At 49.5% G+C, this 19775-nt stretch overlaps 1 protein-coding gene across 12 annotated transcripts in view; it reads left to right on the forward strand.

The window, feature by feature from the left end:
• PTPRN2 (protein tyrosine phosphatase receptor type N2) overlaps positions 1 to 19775 on the forward strand; it is a 692817-nt gene that overhangs the window by 354972 nt on the left and 318070 nt on the right. The window lies entirely within an intron of this gene.

The raw sequence follows: 19775 nt of genomic DNA on the forward strand, positions 1-19775 counted from the left end.
GAGGTGCCCACGTGCTACTGATCGGCCGCCTTGCTGCATGTCCGCAGCGCCGTTCAGGAGAACTTCGGTCCCACGGCCCCACTGCCCAGCAGGAAGCCTCTCGCCACAGGTGGCTGTTAGGCACCGGCCATGGGCTGGTCGGGTGGAGGGACTTAATTCTTACTTTACTTTAGCCGCGTGTGGGTTGTGGCTCCCCGAACGAATAGGACAGGCCCTGCGGTTCAGTTTTATACAGGGAAGTGTTTGGAGCTAAGATTGTGGACGGAAAGCGTTAGCGTTTCACCAGCCAGCTGCCTGCACCGGTGGACCCACTGGACTTCGCTGTCTCCTCTCCCTGTCCTGAGGAGGGAGGGGGTGAGGGAGGGAGAGGAGGGGGAAGGGAAGGGGAGGAAGCAGGAGGGGAGGGAGGGGGAGGAGGGGCCTGCACAGGACTCTGGGGAGGGTGAACATGTCGTGTCAGGCACCTTGCGCTTTGTCTCCACCAGGGGAAGTGAGTGGCCTGCAGAGCCACGGACGTGTAGGGCCCAAGTTCTCACCCAGGACCTCCTGGTATCCAGTATTGTTGTCATTGTTTTGACGTTTGATGGTAAAGCCTGGGTGACTTCCGGGGTCCAGGGGAAAAGCTCTCAGCTCAGAACTGGAAACAGATACCCCAGCTCTTTTTCTGCGGTACGCGGGCCTCTCACTGTTGTGGCCTCTCCCGTTGCGGAGCACAGGCTCCGGACGCGCAGGCTCAGTGGCCATGGCTCACGGGCCCAGCCGCTCCGCGGCATGTGGGATCTTCCCGGACCGGGGCACGAACCCGCGTCCCCTGCGTCGGCAGGCGGACTCTCAACCACTGCGCCACCAGGGAAGCCCCTAGAAGGCCATTTTATAGGGGGTTTTACCCATGAAGAAAACAGGTTCTCTGAATGTTGGGATTCTTTTAGGCAGCTTCATCACCAAGCTCCTGATCAGATGAACAAATAATGAATCAAAACGTTACGCCGAAGTAGCCGCGTCTCAGCCGCCACAGGTAGTTCATCACCCTGAACGGCACAGACACAGAAACGGTTGTCATCATCTCACAGCCCACTCATGGGAGAGAAAGCCTCAAAGATGCTGGGTTCTCAGGGTCGGGGCAAATTGTTGAAGCAGGTCAGTGACATTGGAGACAAAAAGATTTAATCAGTTTTCTTTCCCAATAGCCCCTATTTTCATAGGGCTTTTGGGCCAGCCCCTGTCGGGTACCCAGAGTACCCCCAGCCTCGCCAGCCCTCAGCTTCGCCTAAAACAAAAGATAGAGCAACTGGTGCAAACGCTGGCCTGCCTTTTGCTTTGGGGTAAAGGTTGAGCTCTCCTGCTTCCCCACTGGGAAGGCAGAGGACTGAGCTGGGTCACAGCTCTGCGAGTCCCACCCGGCTCCCTCGTGTAACGGGCCAAAGACGTGCTGCTCTAATTCAGACCAGAAACGGCCGTGAGTCCTGTATGATCTTTCTTTTTTATTTTTTTTAACATCTTTATTGGAGTATAATTGCTTTACAATGGTGTGTTAGTTTCTGCTGTATAACAAAGTGAATCAGCTATACCTATACATATATCCCCATATCCCCTCCCTCTTGCATCTCCCTCCCACCCATCTAGGTGGTCACAAAGCACCAAGCTGATCTCCCTGTGCTATGCGGCTGCTTCCCACTAGCTAGCTATTTTACATTTGGTAGTGTATATATGCCCATGCCACTCTCTCACTTCATCCCAGCTTACCCTTCCCCCTCCCCGTGTCCTCAGGTCCATTCTCTACGGCTGCGTCTTTATTACTGTCCTGCCCCTAGGTTCTTCAGAACGTTTTGTTTGTTTGTTTTAAGATTCCATATATATGTGTTAGCATATGGTATTTCTCTTTCTGACTTACTTCACTCTGTATGACAGTCTCTAAGTCCATCCACCTCACTACAAATAACTCAGTTTCGTTTCTTTTTATGGCTAATATTCCATTGTATATATGTGCCACATCTTCTTTATCCATTCGTCTGTTGATGGACACTTAGGTTGTTTCCATCTCCGGGCTATTGTAAATAGAGCTGCAATGAAGATTGTGGTACATGACTCTTTTTGAATTACGGTTTTCTCAGGGTATATGCCCAGTAGTGGGATTGCTGGGTCATATGGTAGTTCTATTTTTAGTTTTTTAAGGGACCTCCATACTGTTCTCCATAGTGGCTGTACCAGTTTACATTCCCACCAATAGTACAAGAGGGTTCCCTTTTCTCCACACCCTCTCCAGCATTTATTGCTTGTAGATTTTTTGATGATGGCCATTCTGACTGGTGTGAGGCGATACCTCATTGTAGTTTTGATTTGCATTTCTCTAATGATTAGTGATGTTGAGCATCCTTTCATGTGTTTGTTGGCAGTCTGCTGTACGATCTTTCTAATGCCCCCATTTCATCGGAACATCTGCTCAGGCTGGGGAAGCTGGCTGGAATTCATGACAAGCTCTCCAGGGCTGAGCCCGGGGTCACAGTAGGGTTCCAGGCTGGGCCTCTGGAAGCCAGGAGTTGTTGAAGGGGAGGTGAGGGGCAGCCAGTCTTGACCCCACGGCCGGGGTGGCTCTTCCCGGGGCCTCTCACACCCCCTCTGCCCCTCCCCCTGCAGTCCCGCCAACCTTCCTTTCAGCCCCTGCCTTACTGCCCCTTCCTCGAGGGAGCCCCCAGCCCCCGACGGCTCCCGACCTCCCCGTCACTCTCCTTCCTGGGACCTCCCATGGGGACTCTAAGGTCAGCTGTTTCTTGTCTCCCCTCTAAACAGAAGCTGCCCGAGGCCGAGGCTCCTTCCCCTTGTTCACCAGTTACTGGGGCAGAACCGTCGGGGGGGGGGGCGGCAAGGGGGCCACAAGTGGATGCCTCCCAGGGCCCTCGGCCGGTCCTCGTAATCAAGAGAAAAGCTACGGCTGCCCAGGCGCGTGCCTGGGGCACTGGGGGCCGAGAGGCCACGGACGGACGGGACTCCTCCCGCAGACGGCGGCGCCCCGGCGGAGAGGCCGAGGTTCTCCTTTGGGGCCGGCCGCTTCCCCAGCAGCCTTTCCCCTTGCATCTCACTGAGTTGTCTTGCAGCCAACATCCGGGCAGACCCACTCGCCCGAGAACAGGGGCTGGAAGGCGCGGAGGTTCACAAGCCCCTGCCCCCGCCCCACCGAGACGCAGTGTTCTGTGCGGAACGGGCGTGGTCCGGACCCCAGAGTCACTGCTCCCAGGGGGAGGAGCTCTCAGGGGCCTGAGCTGCCTGGAGCCCTTGGCACGGCACGGGGAGCCCCGGGGGGCAGCCGGGGCCCAGGTCCCTCCCAGTGACGCGGGAGCAGCTGAGGCATTGGGGCCGCCCCACGGGCGCTGGGGACCTGGTGTGGAGCCCAGAGGGCCCCGAGGACGTGGCAGGTGCTGGGGAAGCTCAGGCCCCTCCCGTGCCCATGGTTCGGCCGTGGCCGGGGGAGGGAGGCTCCCTGTGTCTAGGCAGAGCGAGGACACACGATGTCCACACGTGAAAATCTGCATCAGTAGTAGGTGACCCACACCAAAGCTGTCCGTGGAACCAATGGGTTTCCACTCACCTTAACCAGAATTTTGAAGGATGGTCTAATTTTAAAATTATTTTTCCTGAAACTTGAGTCTGTGCCAGAGAAATCAGGTTTCGATGAGTGACCTTTCCTGTGTGCACCGAGGGGCGAGCAGGCAGATGCCGTCCTCCCATCAGGGACTGGAGCCCTGCACGCAGGGCAGACCCCACATCCTGCGGGTTAGGGTTTGGGCTAAGGTTAGGGTCAGCTCGTGCTTTCTGGATTCCCTGAAACTGGGGGCTTGCTGCCCTAAAGGAATTTGGGGTCGGGGTCCCAGACGTCAGAATGTTTAGTAAATGCCAGTTGAATTGAGACGGGCAATTTCGCAGTGCAGATGGTCATTTTTATCTCCCAAATGTGGCCAGACTGGCCAAACAGTCAGGCCCCGGGGGGAGGCAGACGGGAATAAAACGGGACAGAAGCGGTAGAACACGACTCAGCGTTTCTAAGTCGGGAGGCTGACCTGTGATGTGCAGGAGGAATGGCTGTGGAGACCTGGAACCACTGATCAGAGAGGCCGGCCCAGCCCCGGTGTCCCGCGCTCCTGCGCCCTGAATTCTTCTTCTGGGACTGGATGCTGGCTTTCTGTTGGCTTGTGTTTCATCAGTTTGAAGGACAAAAACATTGGGAAACTTCACTGGGCTTCTTACTGGAATAAATCAGACAGGAAACAGGGGAGGATGTCATTGCCACCCAGGAACGCTGGCTGCGGTGGTCAGAGAGGTGTCGCCTGCCCCGAAGCTGTGATCACTTTCCTTCTAGAAGCAGAAGACTATTGGAGGCCCGGGTAGTGTTGCCGCCAATAAAATATTTAAAGAGGATGAAGCCAACATTGGAATATGAGGTCTGTTCTACTGGTTTCAAAGAAACACCTAACGTGCTATTTGACAATATTACAGCCCTAACAATAAATATTCAGGTCACATTTGCTGTGTAAATTGTAGCCGTGCATGTGAACTTGGGGCAGTGAAACAACAGCTGCACGTGTGGTGACGTGTGACATGCGACCCGGGGACTGTCACCGAGACCACCTTATTTTCGTCTCCCACCAGCCCTGGGCACTTCGGGGGACAGTGCTCTGGTGCTGGGCCGGCCATGGGTCCGGCCCCCGGGGCTCCCCGGCGGCCCTGGAGCCTCCCCAGGCCTCCCACCCGCTCTGCACGTGGGTAGGCTTGGGGAGGAAATGGCTCTTCTTGGCGGGGGGCTGTGATTCACAGGCAGGTGATTAAAATGGCATCTTTCCTATCTTCCTGAGCAGTTAAGGGAGCCTTGGAGGTTTCCTGCTGTGCTTTCTCTTTCGCAGTCCCAGGTCCTGGGTGGGTACATCATGGAAATTACTTTTCTGAAAGGAAAAGAAAATTGACACCCACAGCGAGCATGTCAGCTCTGCCCCAGCTCGGGGATGGGCTTGTAGGTCTTTTCCTCCGCAGATGCTCGTTGCTGCTCAGATACTAATATTATTTGACGTCAAGTTGTACCACCTAGAAAAAAAGTCTATTTTCCTCTGTGTCCTTGGACTTAATCTTAAGCTGGACCAGTACACTGATATGGGAAGCTTGCTCTGCAGAGAAATCTGGGTCTATTTATATGTGATGGAAAACCTTTCGAGTAGCCCATAATATATTGTGGGAAAAATAAGTCTGAGCCGGCCATCAGAAGACGGGCGCTGTGACACACGGCCTGTTGGAGGCACACAGGGATGCTCCTCGAGAGAGCTGGGTGCTGGCAGGAGGAGGGGCCGTGGTCCGGTAAGGGAGCCCTGCCTCCCTGGGCGATGTGGCTCCTCCGTGGGGAACTGCCGACCCCTGGTCTGTTTATTCTCCTTCAAGGGTGCCCGTGTGGAAGATACAGAAAGTACTTTCCGACGCTTCCTAAATGAAGACCTTGAGGGGTCCTTTTATTCGTTCTTAGCGCTTAGCTGTTCGCAGTGATTAAGCCTAGACCCTGGAGACACCTGAACAATTATCTGGAAACCACACGACACTGATGGGCTGTGATCCGGGGTCCTCAGGCTCCTGGTCTAGCTTGGCCTCCGTCTCCGGCCTCTGCTCTCGGCCCACCCTCAGCTGACAGCTGAGCCTCCCTCGACGGGTATCTTCCAGGGAAAGTCGGGTCTGGCTTTTATTTTAGTTTCTGTGCGTTATGTAATGTGAGAAAACCTCGCATTGTGAACTGCGATTTCACCAGGACTGTGTGGAATGAAGGGCTGCAAGGTCTTCCTGACGGACCCCGTGTCCTGCTTCCCCTGAACAGCTCAGCCTCCCACCCAAACTGTTCAGACGTGGCGGCCACCAAGGGCACCAGTCCTGCGACCCCCGACTCCACACCCTCACGTGGGATCAGCTCCAGACCCTTCTTACTTGTTAGCACGACCCACCCTCTTCTTGTTGAAGGACGGGTCCTCTTGCAGTATTTTACTGTTGTTGTTTTTTTAATTTAACATAACACTGTGTTTTGTTTTCATTGTTCTTATCTTTAGGATCACCTTCTTGTAGCAACAAGCCGGTTTTCATTTACAATAGTGATATACACTTTTCCTATAATGCTAATTTATTCAATTAAAAAGTGAGACTTTAGGGACTTCCCCAGCGGTCCAGTGGTAAAGAATCTGCCTTACAATGCAGGGGATACGGGTTCAATCCCTGGTCAGGGAACTAAGATCCCACATGCCGCGGGGCAACTAAGCCCGCGTGCCACAAACTACAGAGCCCTCGCGCCCTGGAGCCTGCGCGCCACAACTAGAGAAGGGAAAAACCCACACGCCACAACTAGAGAGGAGCCCACACACTACAGTGAAGAGCCCGCTCCACAGATGCCTCAACAAAGATCCCGCATGTCACAACTAAAACCCGACGCAGCCAAAAATAAATAAATCGTAAATAAATCTTTAAATAAAAAGCGAGACTTTAAGGGAATTCCCTGGCGGTCCAGTGGTTAAGACTCTGCTTCTACTGTAGGGGGCAGGGTTTGATCCCTGGTTGGGGAAATGGTACCCTGTGTGCCATGTGGCATGACACCCCCAAAAAAGTGAGACTTTCAAAGACCTCCTGTACATAATAGCTCAGGTGGCTGGCGACAGGCCTGGGGAACAACGACCACTCGTTTATTGTAAGCACGCGTCCAAGTCTCCCAAGTGCCCATCAATGTGCCGTGACCACGGGCACCTCTGTGTCTCTAGACTAGCCTCTGTGTCTCTAGAATGAAGAAATTGGACGAGCTGACCCCTTTGGCCTTTATCTGCTCCAAAGTTCCATGATTTTAAAGCTGTCCAAAGCCAGCACTTGGCGGTTTTGCCTGAGGCCTCATGGTAGAAGCTGCAAGCTGCTTACCAGGTGATAACTTATCAAACGGTTCGGACTCTGCGGTGCCTCCTGCACGACCTCCTGCCGCCCACCCCCACCCCCACCCGTGTGGTGGCCCAGGGCTGTGGATTAGAGCATCTCATAGCTCCTCAAGCTGAGAACCCGAGATGGTGTGGGCGAAGCCCCACCCCCACCCCACCGCCTGCGTGGGGCCGGCGTACGAGGATTCTCGCCTTCCTCTTGTCAGTACTGGAGTCAGTTGTCACATTTCAGCTCCAAATGCCCCAGGGAGGGCTGCATCCGAGGGTGGTTTCCGAGGAGCTCGGAGGAGGCTGGTCAGGAGTCATCCTCACGGATGGACCAGGTGGGGGGTCTGGCTTGCTTTTCCTGCTCTCAGTTTTTGGGCTGATGGCTTCTTACCGACACCTGTCCCAGCACTTTTCTGGCTTTGCAATATGCAGAAGACACACTTGCTGTGTCCCACACAGAAGAAAACATTTGCAAGAATAGAAGAAGGATAGAGCCTTCAGGAGCACAGTGATGGTCTGAGGGTGATTGAATCTTCAGCACTATACATATTCCTTTCCAGCATAACTGCATTTCTCATCTCTAATCACTAGTGCTACGTGTCAGTATCTTTTATTTCTTTCCCATTCTGAGTGACACAGTGTGATATGTCTAATGACAACTAGAACAAATTCTGGTAATGAGGTCACCTTGGGCCTGTATTACTGTCTGACTGCTGTTTTCCATAGAAATTATTTATAAAAGCACCCCACGTGCTCAGAATAACTTCCTCTACATAAGTGTGGGTGTCGACAGGCAGATATGTTAAAACTTGCAAGATACAAATGGCTGGCTTTGGCCCCTCTAGTTTAGAGCTGTAAATTGGTCTGTAATGAGACAGCTTCTGCTTTCATTGCGAGGAAAGACTGATTGGTGGTGATTAAGTTATTTCGTTTCCTTTAGACGCAGGCTTCTTATGCAGAACGTACTGAGTGGCTTAAGCGTAAATCGGGCCCAGGACATCTTATTAATTTTTTAAAAGGGAGTTTTTAGTGAACATATAATACCACGTTTCCAGAATTGTAGAAAGCATTGTCGTCGAGGTGGGTGTCCGGGAAGAGACAGAGGGAGGCCGTGGGGACCTGCGGAGATGGGCAGGACTTGGGGCGGAGAGGCGTGGGCCTTTCAGCAAGGAGCGCGTCTCAGGCACGGGAGGGGCTGTGGACCAGGAACGAGCCTGGAGGACGTGGGGCAGGGGAAGCTGTGAGGGGCTGTGGCAGAGACCCCGAGGGCTCGAGCCGGGGAGTGGTGGAGCGGGGCTGGGGTGCTGAGTGCAGCCCAGACTTGAGAGTCCCGAAGGCGGACATGAGTGCTGGACCTGCCGCATTGTTCCGCTGGGAGCCATCCCGGGCATCACACCGCTCTCGAGTTGGGGGAGACGGGCTGCAGCTAGACTGGGGGGAGGCCAGAGCCATGGAGAAGGGGTCAGGAGGACGCTGCTGCTTCCAAGCAGGTCACATAGCGTGGGTGCTAATGCTAATGAGGACAGCCCATCTCCAGGGACCTGGGCTGCAGGCCGGAAACCCTGAGGGCCCAGCCCCTCCCTGCCAGGTCTGGGGGCTGTGTCCAGGGCCCCACACGTGCACCCCAGGTTCTCAGACTCCCAGCCGGAGCGGGTGGTCTCTGTCACATGGAGCTTATGCTTGGGGGAGTACCCAGAGGCAGGCGATGCTCTTTTAGAGGAAGTCATCCTCACCTGGGCACCACCTTCCAAATAATGAGGGAGCACGAGCTGTAATACAGACGTGCGGTGCTGATGGCTGAACCCACGGCTTGCCTTTCTTTGGACTCGGCTACACAAGTGCCTGTAAATCCGCTCTGTGTTCTAATCTCGAGGGCCGCGCTGGCACCTGCTGGGCTAGTGACCTTTGCCATGACCCATGACGTTCCCAGTCGTCACAGCCAAACAGCCCATCCCGGTGCAGCAGTCACATGGAGATGATCAGGGCAGTGTTCAGCCCGTGTCTGTGTGCAGACACTCACATATATGGGCACCTCAGACCCGCGCGCGCGCGCACACACACACACACACACACACACACGCTCACAGGCTGGCTGCCTTTTGCTGGGTTGCAGGCCCCCTGGGGACCGTGTGGATGTGTGGCTGGAGGTCCTTTGCTCTTGGGAAGGTAGTGAATGGGTGAAGAGGCACATCCTTCAAAACCGTGTTTCAACCTCTGGCTGCGCCAGAGTCATCTGGAGGGTTTGTGAGAACAGTGATGACTCCTGCCCCCTCCATCGTGATTCCTTAGGTTCGGGTGGGCCTGCAATTTGCACTTCTAACAATTCCCAGGTGACGCCTGGTCTAGGGGCTACACTTGGAGTACCTTTGCTTTAAGAAACCCGTGGAGAATTGCTTCAGTTGGTAGGGGAGCTACAGTTACATCAACTTGAGGTGTTCAGTTCATAACTGTGCCATTCTGAAAGTATTGTCAATTAATTAACTTGGACACAGATCACACGTAATACCCAAAGGCAATTCTAGAGCAAGCCTTGCTTCTGCAGTGGATAGAGGTCCTGATAAGTTATGCACCAATAGGATTTTAGAACATTGGATCATTAAGTCATTTGGTGTACTGATTTTTTTTAATTTGGTAAAACTGGATTATTAAAAAATAAAGAAAGAAATGGAAGAACTCCCTAGTTAAATAAAGTCAAAGGGAAATTTTTCTTTTTTAAGAAGGAAAATTATTAGTTTTTAGAAAGAAGTTGTCATTTTTTTAAAATCTCCTCTTTTATCTGTGACTTGACTGGAGTCAGATTTTTTTCTGTTTTAAAGTTTGTGTGCTGGTTTTATCCCAGTGAGCTCCATCTGTACTGGAGTAGACATCTGTCCACCACAGGAAGTTTCCCCGTTTTCCACCAGCACACCGCTGTGTCAGTGGCGCTCTCAGTGCACCTCTGTCTGCAGGTCCTCCTCTGAGTCTGTGTGAAGACCAAGGAAAGGAGGGGCTCTTGCAGGGTCCGAGGTCACTGCTGGGGTAGAGCCGCTTTGTCCAGTGAACACTGGTGCATATCTGCTGCATGTTCCTGGTCTAAACTTCTCGCCAGAGGACAGAAGGGGAGATTGGCAGTTGGGTCCATGCATCCCGGGCATGCATGGGGGGCTGGGCTCAAATGGCCCTCCCTGACCCCACCGACCTCAGCACGTCTCTTCCTGCTTCTCAGGTCAGCTCCAGTTGTGGGATCTTTGTCTGTGTTAATTGTACAGACTCAGAAATGACACCTCCTGCAGGTGAAGTCCTTGAAGAAGAGAATCTCTTCATTTTCCTTTCAACCCAAAAAGCCTAGTGTAGAAATTACTGTTTTTAAAACATCTCCTGTTTTATCTATGATTGGAGTCAGATTTTTGTATGTTTTAAAAAGGTATTAGCTGGGACCCAGGGAATATTAATCGGTGTGAGCTCTCTCAGAGGTCCTCATCTTGGCACCAAGACCCGGCTCCACCCGACTGCCTGCAAGCTCCAGTGCTGGATGTCTCAGGCCAAACAACCAGCAAGACAGGAACACAGCCCCACCCATCAACTAAAATGAGATGACAGAGGAATATGTTACAGAAAAGGAGCAAGGTAAAAACCTACAAGACCAAATAAATGAAGAGGAAATAGGTAATCTACCTGAAAAAGAATTCAGAGTAATGATAGTAAAGATGATCCAAAATCTCAGAAATAGAACGGAGGCATGGATGGAGAAAATACACAAAATGTTTAACAAGGACCTAGAAGAACTAAAGAACAAACAGTGATGAACAACACGATAACTGAAATGAAAAATACACTAGAAGGAATGAATAGCAGAATAACTGAGGCAAAGAACGGGTAAGTGAGCTGGAAGATAGAATGGTGGAAATAACTGCCGAGGAGCAGGATAAAGAAAAAGGAAAGAAAAGCAGTGAGGACAGTCTCAGAGAGCTCTGGGGCAACATTAAACAGCATTTGATTATAGGGCTCCCAGATGAAGAAGAGAAAGAGAAAGGGTCTGAGAAAATATTTGAAGAGATTATAGTTGAAAACTTCCCTAACATGGGAAAGGAAATAGCCACCCAAATCCAGGAAACACAGAAAGTCCCATACAGGATAAACCCAAGGAGAAACATGGTGAGGCACATGTTAATCAAGCTAACAAAAATTAAATTCAAAGAAAAAATATTAAAAGCAGAAAGGGAAAAGCAACAAATAACATACAAGGGAATCCTCATAAGGTTATCAGCTGATTTTTCAGCAGAAACTCTGCAGGCAAGAAGGGAGTGGCACGGGCTTCCCTGGTGGCGCAGTGGTTGAGAGTCCGCCTGCCGATGTGGGGGACACGGGTTTGTGCCCCAGTCCGGGAAGATCCCACATGCCGCGGAGTGGCTGGGCCCGTGAGCCATGGCTGCTGAGCCTGTGCATCCGGAGCCTGTGCTCCACAATGGGAGAGGCCACAGCAGTGAGAGGCCCGCGTACTGCAAAAAAAAAAAAAAAAGAAGGGAGTGGCAGGATATATTTAAAGTGATGAAAGGGAAAAATCTACAACCAAGATTACTCTACTCAGCAAGGATGTCATTCAGATTCAACAGAGAAGTCAAAAGTTTTACAGGCAAGCAAAAGCTAAGAGAATTCAGCACAACCAAACCAGCTTTACAGCAAATCTAAAGGAGCTCCTCTGGGCAGGAAACATAAGAGAAGAAAAAGACCTACAAAAACAAACCCAAAACAATTAAGAAAATGGTAATAGCAACATACATATTGATAATTACCTTAAATGTAAATGGATTAAATGCTCCAACCAAAAGACACAGGCTTGCTGAATGGATACAAAAACAAGACCCATGTATATGCTGTCTACGAGAGACCCACTTCAGACCTAGGGACACATACAGACTGAAAGTAAGGGGGTGGAAAAAGATATTCCATGCAAATGGAAATCAAAAGAAAGCTGGAGTAGCAATTCTCATATCAGACAAAATAGACTTAAAAATAAAGACTATTACAAAAGGCAAAGAAGGACATTACATAATGATCAAGGGATCAATCCAAGAAGAAGATACGACAATTGTAAATATTTATGCACCCAACATAAGAGCACCTCAATACATAAGGCTAATGCTAACAGCCATAAAAGGGGAAATCAACAGTAACACAATAATAGTGGGGGACTTTAACACCCCACTTACACCAATGGACAGAGCATCCAGACAGAAAACTAATAAGGAAACAAACTTTAACTGACACATTAGACCAGATAAACTTAACTGATATCTATAGGACATTCCATACAAAAGCAGCAGAATACTTTCCTCTCAAGTGCACACAAAACATTCTGCTGGTTAGATCACATCTGGGGTCACAAATCAAGCCTTGGTAAATTTAAGAAAATTGAAACTGTATCAAGCATCTTTTCTGACCACAAATGCTATGAGATTAGAAATCAATTACAGGAAAAAAAAACTGTAAAGAACACAACACATGGAGGCTAAACAATATGCTACTAAATAACCAAGCGATCACTGAAGAAATGAGAGAATATCAGAAAATACCTAGAAACAAATGACAATGAAAACACGATGACCCAAAACCTATGGGATGCAGCAAAAGCAGTTCTAAGAGGGAAGTTTATAGCAATACAATCCCACCTCAAGAAACAAGAAAAATCTCAAATAAACAACCTAACCTTACACCTAAAGCAACTAGAGAAAGAATACCAAACAAATCCCACATCTAGTAGAAGGAAATAAATCATAAAAATCAGAGTGGAAATAAATGAAATAGAAATGAAGATAATAATAGCAAAGATCAATGAAACTCAAAGCTGGTTCTTTGAGAAGATAAGCAAAATTGATAAACCTTTAGCCAGGCTCACCAAGAAAAACAAGGAGAGGACTCAAATCAATAAAACTAGAAATGAAAAAGGAGAAATTAAAACTGACACTGCAGAAATACAAAGGATCATAAGAGACTACTACAAGCAACTATATGCCAATAAAATGGACAACCTAGAAGAAATGGACAAATTCTTAGAAAGGTATAACCTTCCAAGACTGAACCAGGAAGAAATAGAAAATATGAACAGACCAATCACAAGTAATGAAATTGAAACTGTGATTAATAAACTTCCAACAAACAAAAGTCCAGGACCAGATGGCTTCACAGGCAAATTCTATCAAACATTTAGAGAAGAGCTAACACCCATCCTTCTCAAACTCTTCCAAAAATTGCAGAGGAAGGAACACTCCTGTACTCATTCTATGAGGTCACCATCACCCTGATACCAAAACCAGACAAAGATATTACAAAAAAAAAGAAAATTATAGACCAATATCACTGATGAATATAGACAAAAATCCTCAACAAAATACTAACAAACAGAGTCCAACAACACATTAAAAGGATCATACGCCATGATCAAGTGGGATTTATCCCAGGGATGCAAGGATTTTTCAATATACGCAAATCAATCGATGTGATACAGCACATTAACAAACTGAAGAATAAAAAGCATACGATCATCTGAATAGATGCAGAAAAAGCTTTTGACAAAATTCAAAACCCATTTATGATAAAAACTCTCCAGAAAGTGGGCATAGAGAGAACCTACCTCAACATAATAAAGGCCATATAGCATATATGACAAAACCACAGCAAACATCATTCTTAATGGTGAAAACTGAAAGCATTTCCTCTAAGATCAGGAGCAAGACAAGGATGTCTACTCCTGCCACTATTATTCAACGTAGTTTTGGAAGTCCTAGCCATGGCAATCAGAGAAGAAAAAGAAATAAAAGGAATACAAATTGGAAAAGAAGAAGTAAAACTGTCACTATTTGCAGATGACATGATACTATACATAGAGAATCCTAAAGATGCCACCAGAAAACTACTGGTGCTAATCAATGAATTTGGTAAGGTTGCAGAATACAAAATTAATGCACAGAAATCTCTTGCATTGCTATACACTAGCAGCAAAAGATCAGAAAGAGAAATTAAGGAAACAATCCCATTTACCACTGCAAAAAAACGAAAAAAATACCTAGGAATAAATCTACTTAAGGAGGCAAAAGACCTGTACTCAGAAAACTATATGATGAAATTAATCAAAGATGACACAAACAGATGGAGAGATATACCATGTTCTTGGATTGGAAGAATCAATATTGTGAAAATGACTATATTATCCAAGGCAATCTACAGATTCAATGCAATCCCTATCAAATTACCAATGGCATTTTTCAAAGAAGTAGAACCAAAATTTTACACTTTTATGGAAACACAAAAGACTCCGAATAGCCAAATCAATATTAAGAAAGAAAAACAGAGCAGGAGGAATCAGGCTTACTGACTTCAGTATATACTACAAAGCTACAGTAATCAAGACAGTGTGGTACTGGCACAAAAACAGAAATATAGATCGATGGAGCAGCATAGAAAGCCCAGAGGTAAACCCACATACCTATGGTCAACTAATCTATGACAAAGGAGACGAGGATATACAGTGGAGTAAAGAGAATCTCTTAAATAAGTGGTGCTGGGAAGACTGGACAGGTACATGTAAAAGAATGAAATTAGAACACTCCCTAACACCATACACAAAAATAAACTCAAAATGGATTAAAGACCTAAATGTAAGCCCGGACACTATAAAACTCTTAGAGGAAAACTCTTTGCCATAAATCACAGCAAGATCTTTTTGACCCACCTCCTAGAGTAATGAAAATAAAAACAGAAATAAACAAATGGGACCTACTGAAACTTAAAAACTTTTGCCCAGCAAAGGAAACCATAAACAAGATGAAACGACAACCCTCAGAATGGGAGAAAATATTTGCAAATGAAGCAACTGACAAGGGATTAATCTCCAAAATATACAAACAGCTCATACAGCTCAATATCAAAAAAACAAACAACCCAATCAAAAAATGGGTGGAAGACCTAAATAGACATTTCTCCAAAGAAGACATACAGATGGCCAAGAGGCACATGAAAAGATGCTCAACACAACTAATCATTAGAGAAACGCAAATCAAAACTACAATGGGGTATCACCTCACATCGGTCAGAGTGGCCATCATCAAAAAATCTACAAACAGTAAATGCCGGAGAGGGTGTGGAGAAAAGGGAACCCTTTCGCACTGTTGGTGGGAATGTAAACTGGTACAGCCACTGTGGAGAACAGTATGAAGGTTCCTTAAAAAACTAAAAATAGAATTACCATCTGACCCAGCAATCCCACTCCTGGGCATATACCCAGAGAAAACCATAATTCAAAAAGATACATGCACCCCAATGTTCACTGCAGGACATGGAAGCAACCTAAATGTCCATCAACAGAGGAATGGATAAAGAAGATGTGGTACATATATACAATGGAATATTACTCAGCTATAAAAAGGAACAAAGGTGGGTCATTTGTAGAGACCTGGATGGACCTAGAGACTGTCATACAGAGTGAAGTAGTCAGAAAGAGTAAAACAAATGTCGTATATTAACACGTATATGTGGAATCTAGAAAAATGGTACAGATGAACCTATTTGCAAAGCAAAAATAGACACAAACGTACAGAACAAATGTATGGACACCAAGGAGGGGAAGAGGGGTGGGATGATTTGGGAGATTGGGATCGAGATGTATACACTACTGTGTAGAAAACAGATAACTAATGAGAACCTACTGTATAGCACAGGGAACTCTACACAATGCTCTGTGGTGACCTAAATGGGAAGGAAATCCAAAAAGGAGGGGATATATTATACGTATAGCTGATTCACTTTGCTGTACAGCAGACACTAACACAACACTGTAAAGCAACTATACTCCAATAAAAAAAATTTTTTTTAATGTATTAGCTGGTTTGTTAACCTCAGAAAAGTGGATGCTGGTCAGTTGTGCCACTGCCTGGCTCTCAGCTACCCGCGTGGAGGGGAGGCCGCCTGTCTCTCGGGGTCACTATAGGCTCAGTGCTGACCCTCGCACGCAACAAAAGAGCTGCTCAGGCCTAGGAGTCTCCCTTCCCCCTCTGCAAAGAGCTAGGGTAGTTTAATTTGGCCTTTGAGAAAACGACTGCATTTCTAAGATTTTAGAAGAATATTCTTCCCTGGAATAAAAAGAGTGTGTGGTTTAAGAACTTTCCTACCCAGGGGCAGAGATACTGGATAACTGTCAGTGTCCAGCTTCGCCCACTGGTCTAAGAGTCACAGACTGCAGAAAAGGAATGCCCTGATCACTGTGTTACCAAGTGTTATCTTTTGCAGGAAAATCTCAGTGATGTGCTAATACACTCACCATTTTCAACACTGCTGAATTTTTACCAGGTTATCAAAATGTGATGGCCATTGAACTTTAATGAGAGTAGAGTACGTTACAAAGGCTAAGGAATGTTCAATAGTGACCTTTACAACTCTTTCTAGAAGCTTTTCTTCACTCATTAAGGAATATACTGTATTGGTTGTCTGATGCTGTATAATGAGTTATCCCACACTTGCCATCCTAAAACCAGCATTTATTATCTCACAGAGATCATTTCTGTGGGCCAGAAATCCGGGAGCTGCTAAGCCCGATGATTCTGGCTCAGAGCCCTTAGGAGACTGTCATCAAGCTGCGGGCCTAGGCTGGAGTCTCCCCCGAGGGCTTGACCAGGGCTCAGGATCTGCTTCCGAAACGGCACCTTCACACACCTGCCGGCCGAAGGCCATGGTTCCTCGCCGCACGATCCTCTCCAGAGGGATGCCCGTGGCAGGGCAGCCAGCTGCCCCAGGAGCAAGTGATCTGAGAGAGAAACAGAGCTACAGGAAGCCCAGCACCTCTTACGACCCGATCTCTTCCGTTTTATTCTATTCATTGGACGTGAGGTTTTAAGTCCAGGTCACCCCCACTGTTGGGGTGCACCGGGGACTCGGGAAGGAATAAGCCCAAGCACACGTGGTCCATTTTCTGGCTGTAGCAGCATCCTAGCTGGGTAAGCTTGAGCGAGCCACCGTGCTTCCCCGACCATCAGGCCCCTTTGTGTATAATAGAGCAGAGACGTCCCGCCTCACCGGGCGCTCGTGCAGATCAGAGTGGCTCAGAGCATGGAGCCAGGCCCACCCTGAGGCTCCGTCCCTAGTGGCTGTGCTGCAGGGGCATGGAGAAAGCACGATGGGCGTTCCACAGAGCGAGCGTTGACCTCATCAAGTGTGGAGCACTGCTTTGCGCCCTGAGAGGAGTGGGAGGGAAGGGCAGGAGGACATATTTGAAGAAGGAGTAAGAAAGCGTGTGGTTCCGGAGGGAATCCGGGGAGGCTGAAGAATTCTCTCCTGTTTCACGAAGCGTGAGTCCTTGAAAATGTATGAGGTGTGATCAGCACTCAGCTTGGAGAGGTTAGCTCCGGTTTCTGTTCTTCTGGGTTTGTGACTTTGAGGGGTTTGTTCAAGTTGCCAAAATTAATACCTTCCCATTATTCTCGCAAACGTTATAGCTGTGGGCCTGAAGGAATAGCTGCCTTGCCGGGAACTAAGACGCACGGGAGCTCAAAGCCTTCTGGGAGTGAAGGACTCGGGGCGCCAACCAGCATTTTCCCCGATGGTCCGTGATTTCTCTTTGTTGGGGAAGGATTTTGATCTGTATTATCTAGGAGGAGAGGCTTGGCCCCTGAAAAGGAAGGTCAAGAAAAGTGTGATGAACATAACGGGTTATCGTCCCGTGCGCCCCGACGCGGACCGACGGCACGAGCCTTTCCCAGCCGAGCTGGTTGAGGATCGGGCCGGGAAAGCAAAGCGTGGAGCCTCCTCAGGGGAGACGTGACCAGACAGAAGCAGGAAACCCCGGGGCTGCCTGCAGCCTCCCGCGGCATCCCGTCCGCCCTGTTATCCCAAACGGTGGTAACAATGAAAACCCACCGGAAGCAGCATTCACCTCTTTTTAAAAACCTGTCCGCGTCCGCCCGCCAGTCACCTCCTCGTCAGAGCCACGGCAGAGCTTCCGGGCGAGGTCGTTTTCGCTTTGCGCCCGTGGCCGCCACGGGGATCTCTGGAGCACAAGCAGCTCACGCGCTGTCCTCCTGAGATGCAGCCGGGACCCCACACCTCATGCCCACACCTGCCTCCCCCTCCCCCGCTGCCCTCCCCCGCCCCGAGGGCCCTGAGCCCTGTCACTGGCGCGTCAGCCCCAGAGCCCCTCGGCAGGCCTTTCCTGGCTCCCGTGTCTCAAACAGGCCCCCGGCCCCGCTCATCAACGCCCTCACTCGGTTCAGAGCCGTGTCGGGATCTGAAATTGTCTTGTTCAGTTATTGATCTGCTCTGTGACGATCAGGGGCGCTGTTGACGGGGAGTTCGGTGCCACCTGCCCACGGGGTCCACCTGCCGTCGTAGCTGTGCTTGAGCAATGTGCCTTCGTTAATTAGTCCACGGATGAAGTAGGTGCCAGGACTGTAGCCTCTGGTTCATGTCCTTGAATCTGTTTCATTTTCCGTAACTGCTAACAGTTTTTGATCGAAAGTATTACTGTTAGTAATTACATATGCCTTTGAAATTTGGTGAAATCTGTAACAGTTCGTAACATGTCAGTGACCTTTGTTAATGACCTCGGATTTGATTCAACTCACTTTTCTTGCCCTAAATCTGGCTTTGGTGACTCTGGAGCTCAAGCAGAAACAGTTATATTATCTACTGACTTTGTAAAATGCTCCCCACGACCATGCAGTTTAATATAAACTAGGTAAAATGGGCTTAGATGCCTTTAAAAACAAAAGGTTAGAGTTATTATTAATTACATCTTAACATTTTATCTTAATTATCTGATGTAAGAATATTTAGCTCAGTTCAGTACACATTTATCAAGTGCTTGAGTCGTATTCGGGGCATCGCTTAGACGGTCTGGAAGACACGGGGCGGAGGAAACAGGTCCCGGGCGCTGTAAGGAAGTGACAGTACGTGCACGACGGACCCAGGGGAAGGCGGGGTTTGTAGCATGCTGTGGAGGTGCCACCAGCACTGAACACTGACTCCCGGCCGGGGCTCCCCGGAGACCTGGGGGGAGAAGGTGGCCACTGGGGAGACCGTGAGGGCGGAGACGCGGACGAGGGGACTAGACAGCACGGCGCTCGGGGACTGGAAGCTGCCGCTTACGGTGGGGCACGTGCGGGGACATTGAGGAGAGGCTGCAAGGGGAGGCCGTGGCTCCCAGGCTGTGCAGTTCATACCTAAGCGGTAGGGGCACCTACCAGGAGGTCAGGAGGTGAGGCTTCATCCCCCCACCGCCCTGGCAGCCTCAGATGGCCAGGCTGATGGAGGCTCGGGCCATCCAGGGGCCCCCGCCACCGAGCCCCACGTCTGGGCCTCTGCCTGTGCCCCCTGATGTCTCACATCAGCCCAGGAGCACCTCTGCGGAGCCTGTCCCTGCTTCCCTGCCCTGTCGTGTGCGTCTGCTCCACCGCGGCTCTGATGCCCTGCGTCGTGCGCTCAGGCCTCTGGCGTCTTTGTCTCCGTCTTGTCTGTGAACCCCTCTGGACAGGAGCCCTCTCAGCATTGCTGGTACGTAGGCACACACCAGGCACCGGGACATTGGAAAGAAGGGCAGTGGAAATGGGTGAATTCGGATGAAAGAGGCGCAGAGAGTTTCTGTTCTGAGGCCTTGGAGCTGCATGTGGCCCTCAGAGGGGAGGCCTGGGCCTGCACTGCCGAGTGGTCACTCAAAGAGGGCGGGGGCTCGGGAACGGACAGGGGAGGAGGTGCTCGGAAGTGGTGGTGGACACGGTGGGCAGGACGGGGTCGGGGGAGCGCCAAAGCCCTGGGGACAGGACGCCGAGTCAAGGACCCAGGAGTGGGGGGAGCGCAGAGCCGATGAGGAGCCCCAGGGCGGAGGGCGTCTGG

Source organism: Orcinus orca, chromosome 9, assembly GCF_937001465.1.
Source record: "Orcinus orca chromosome 9, mOrcOrc1.1, whole genome shotgun sequence".
NCBI lineage: Eukaryota > Metazoa > Chordata > Mammalia > Artiodactyla > Delphinidae > Orcinus > Orcinus orca.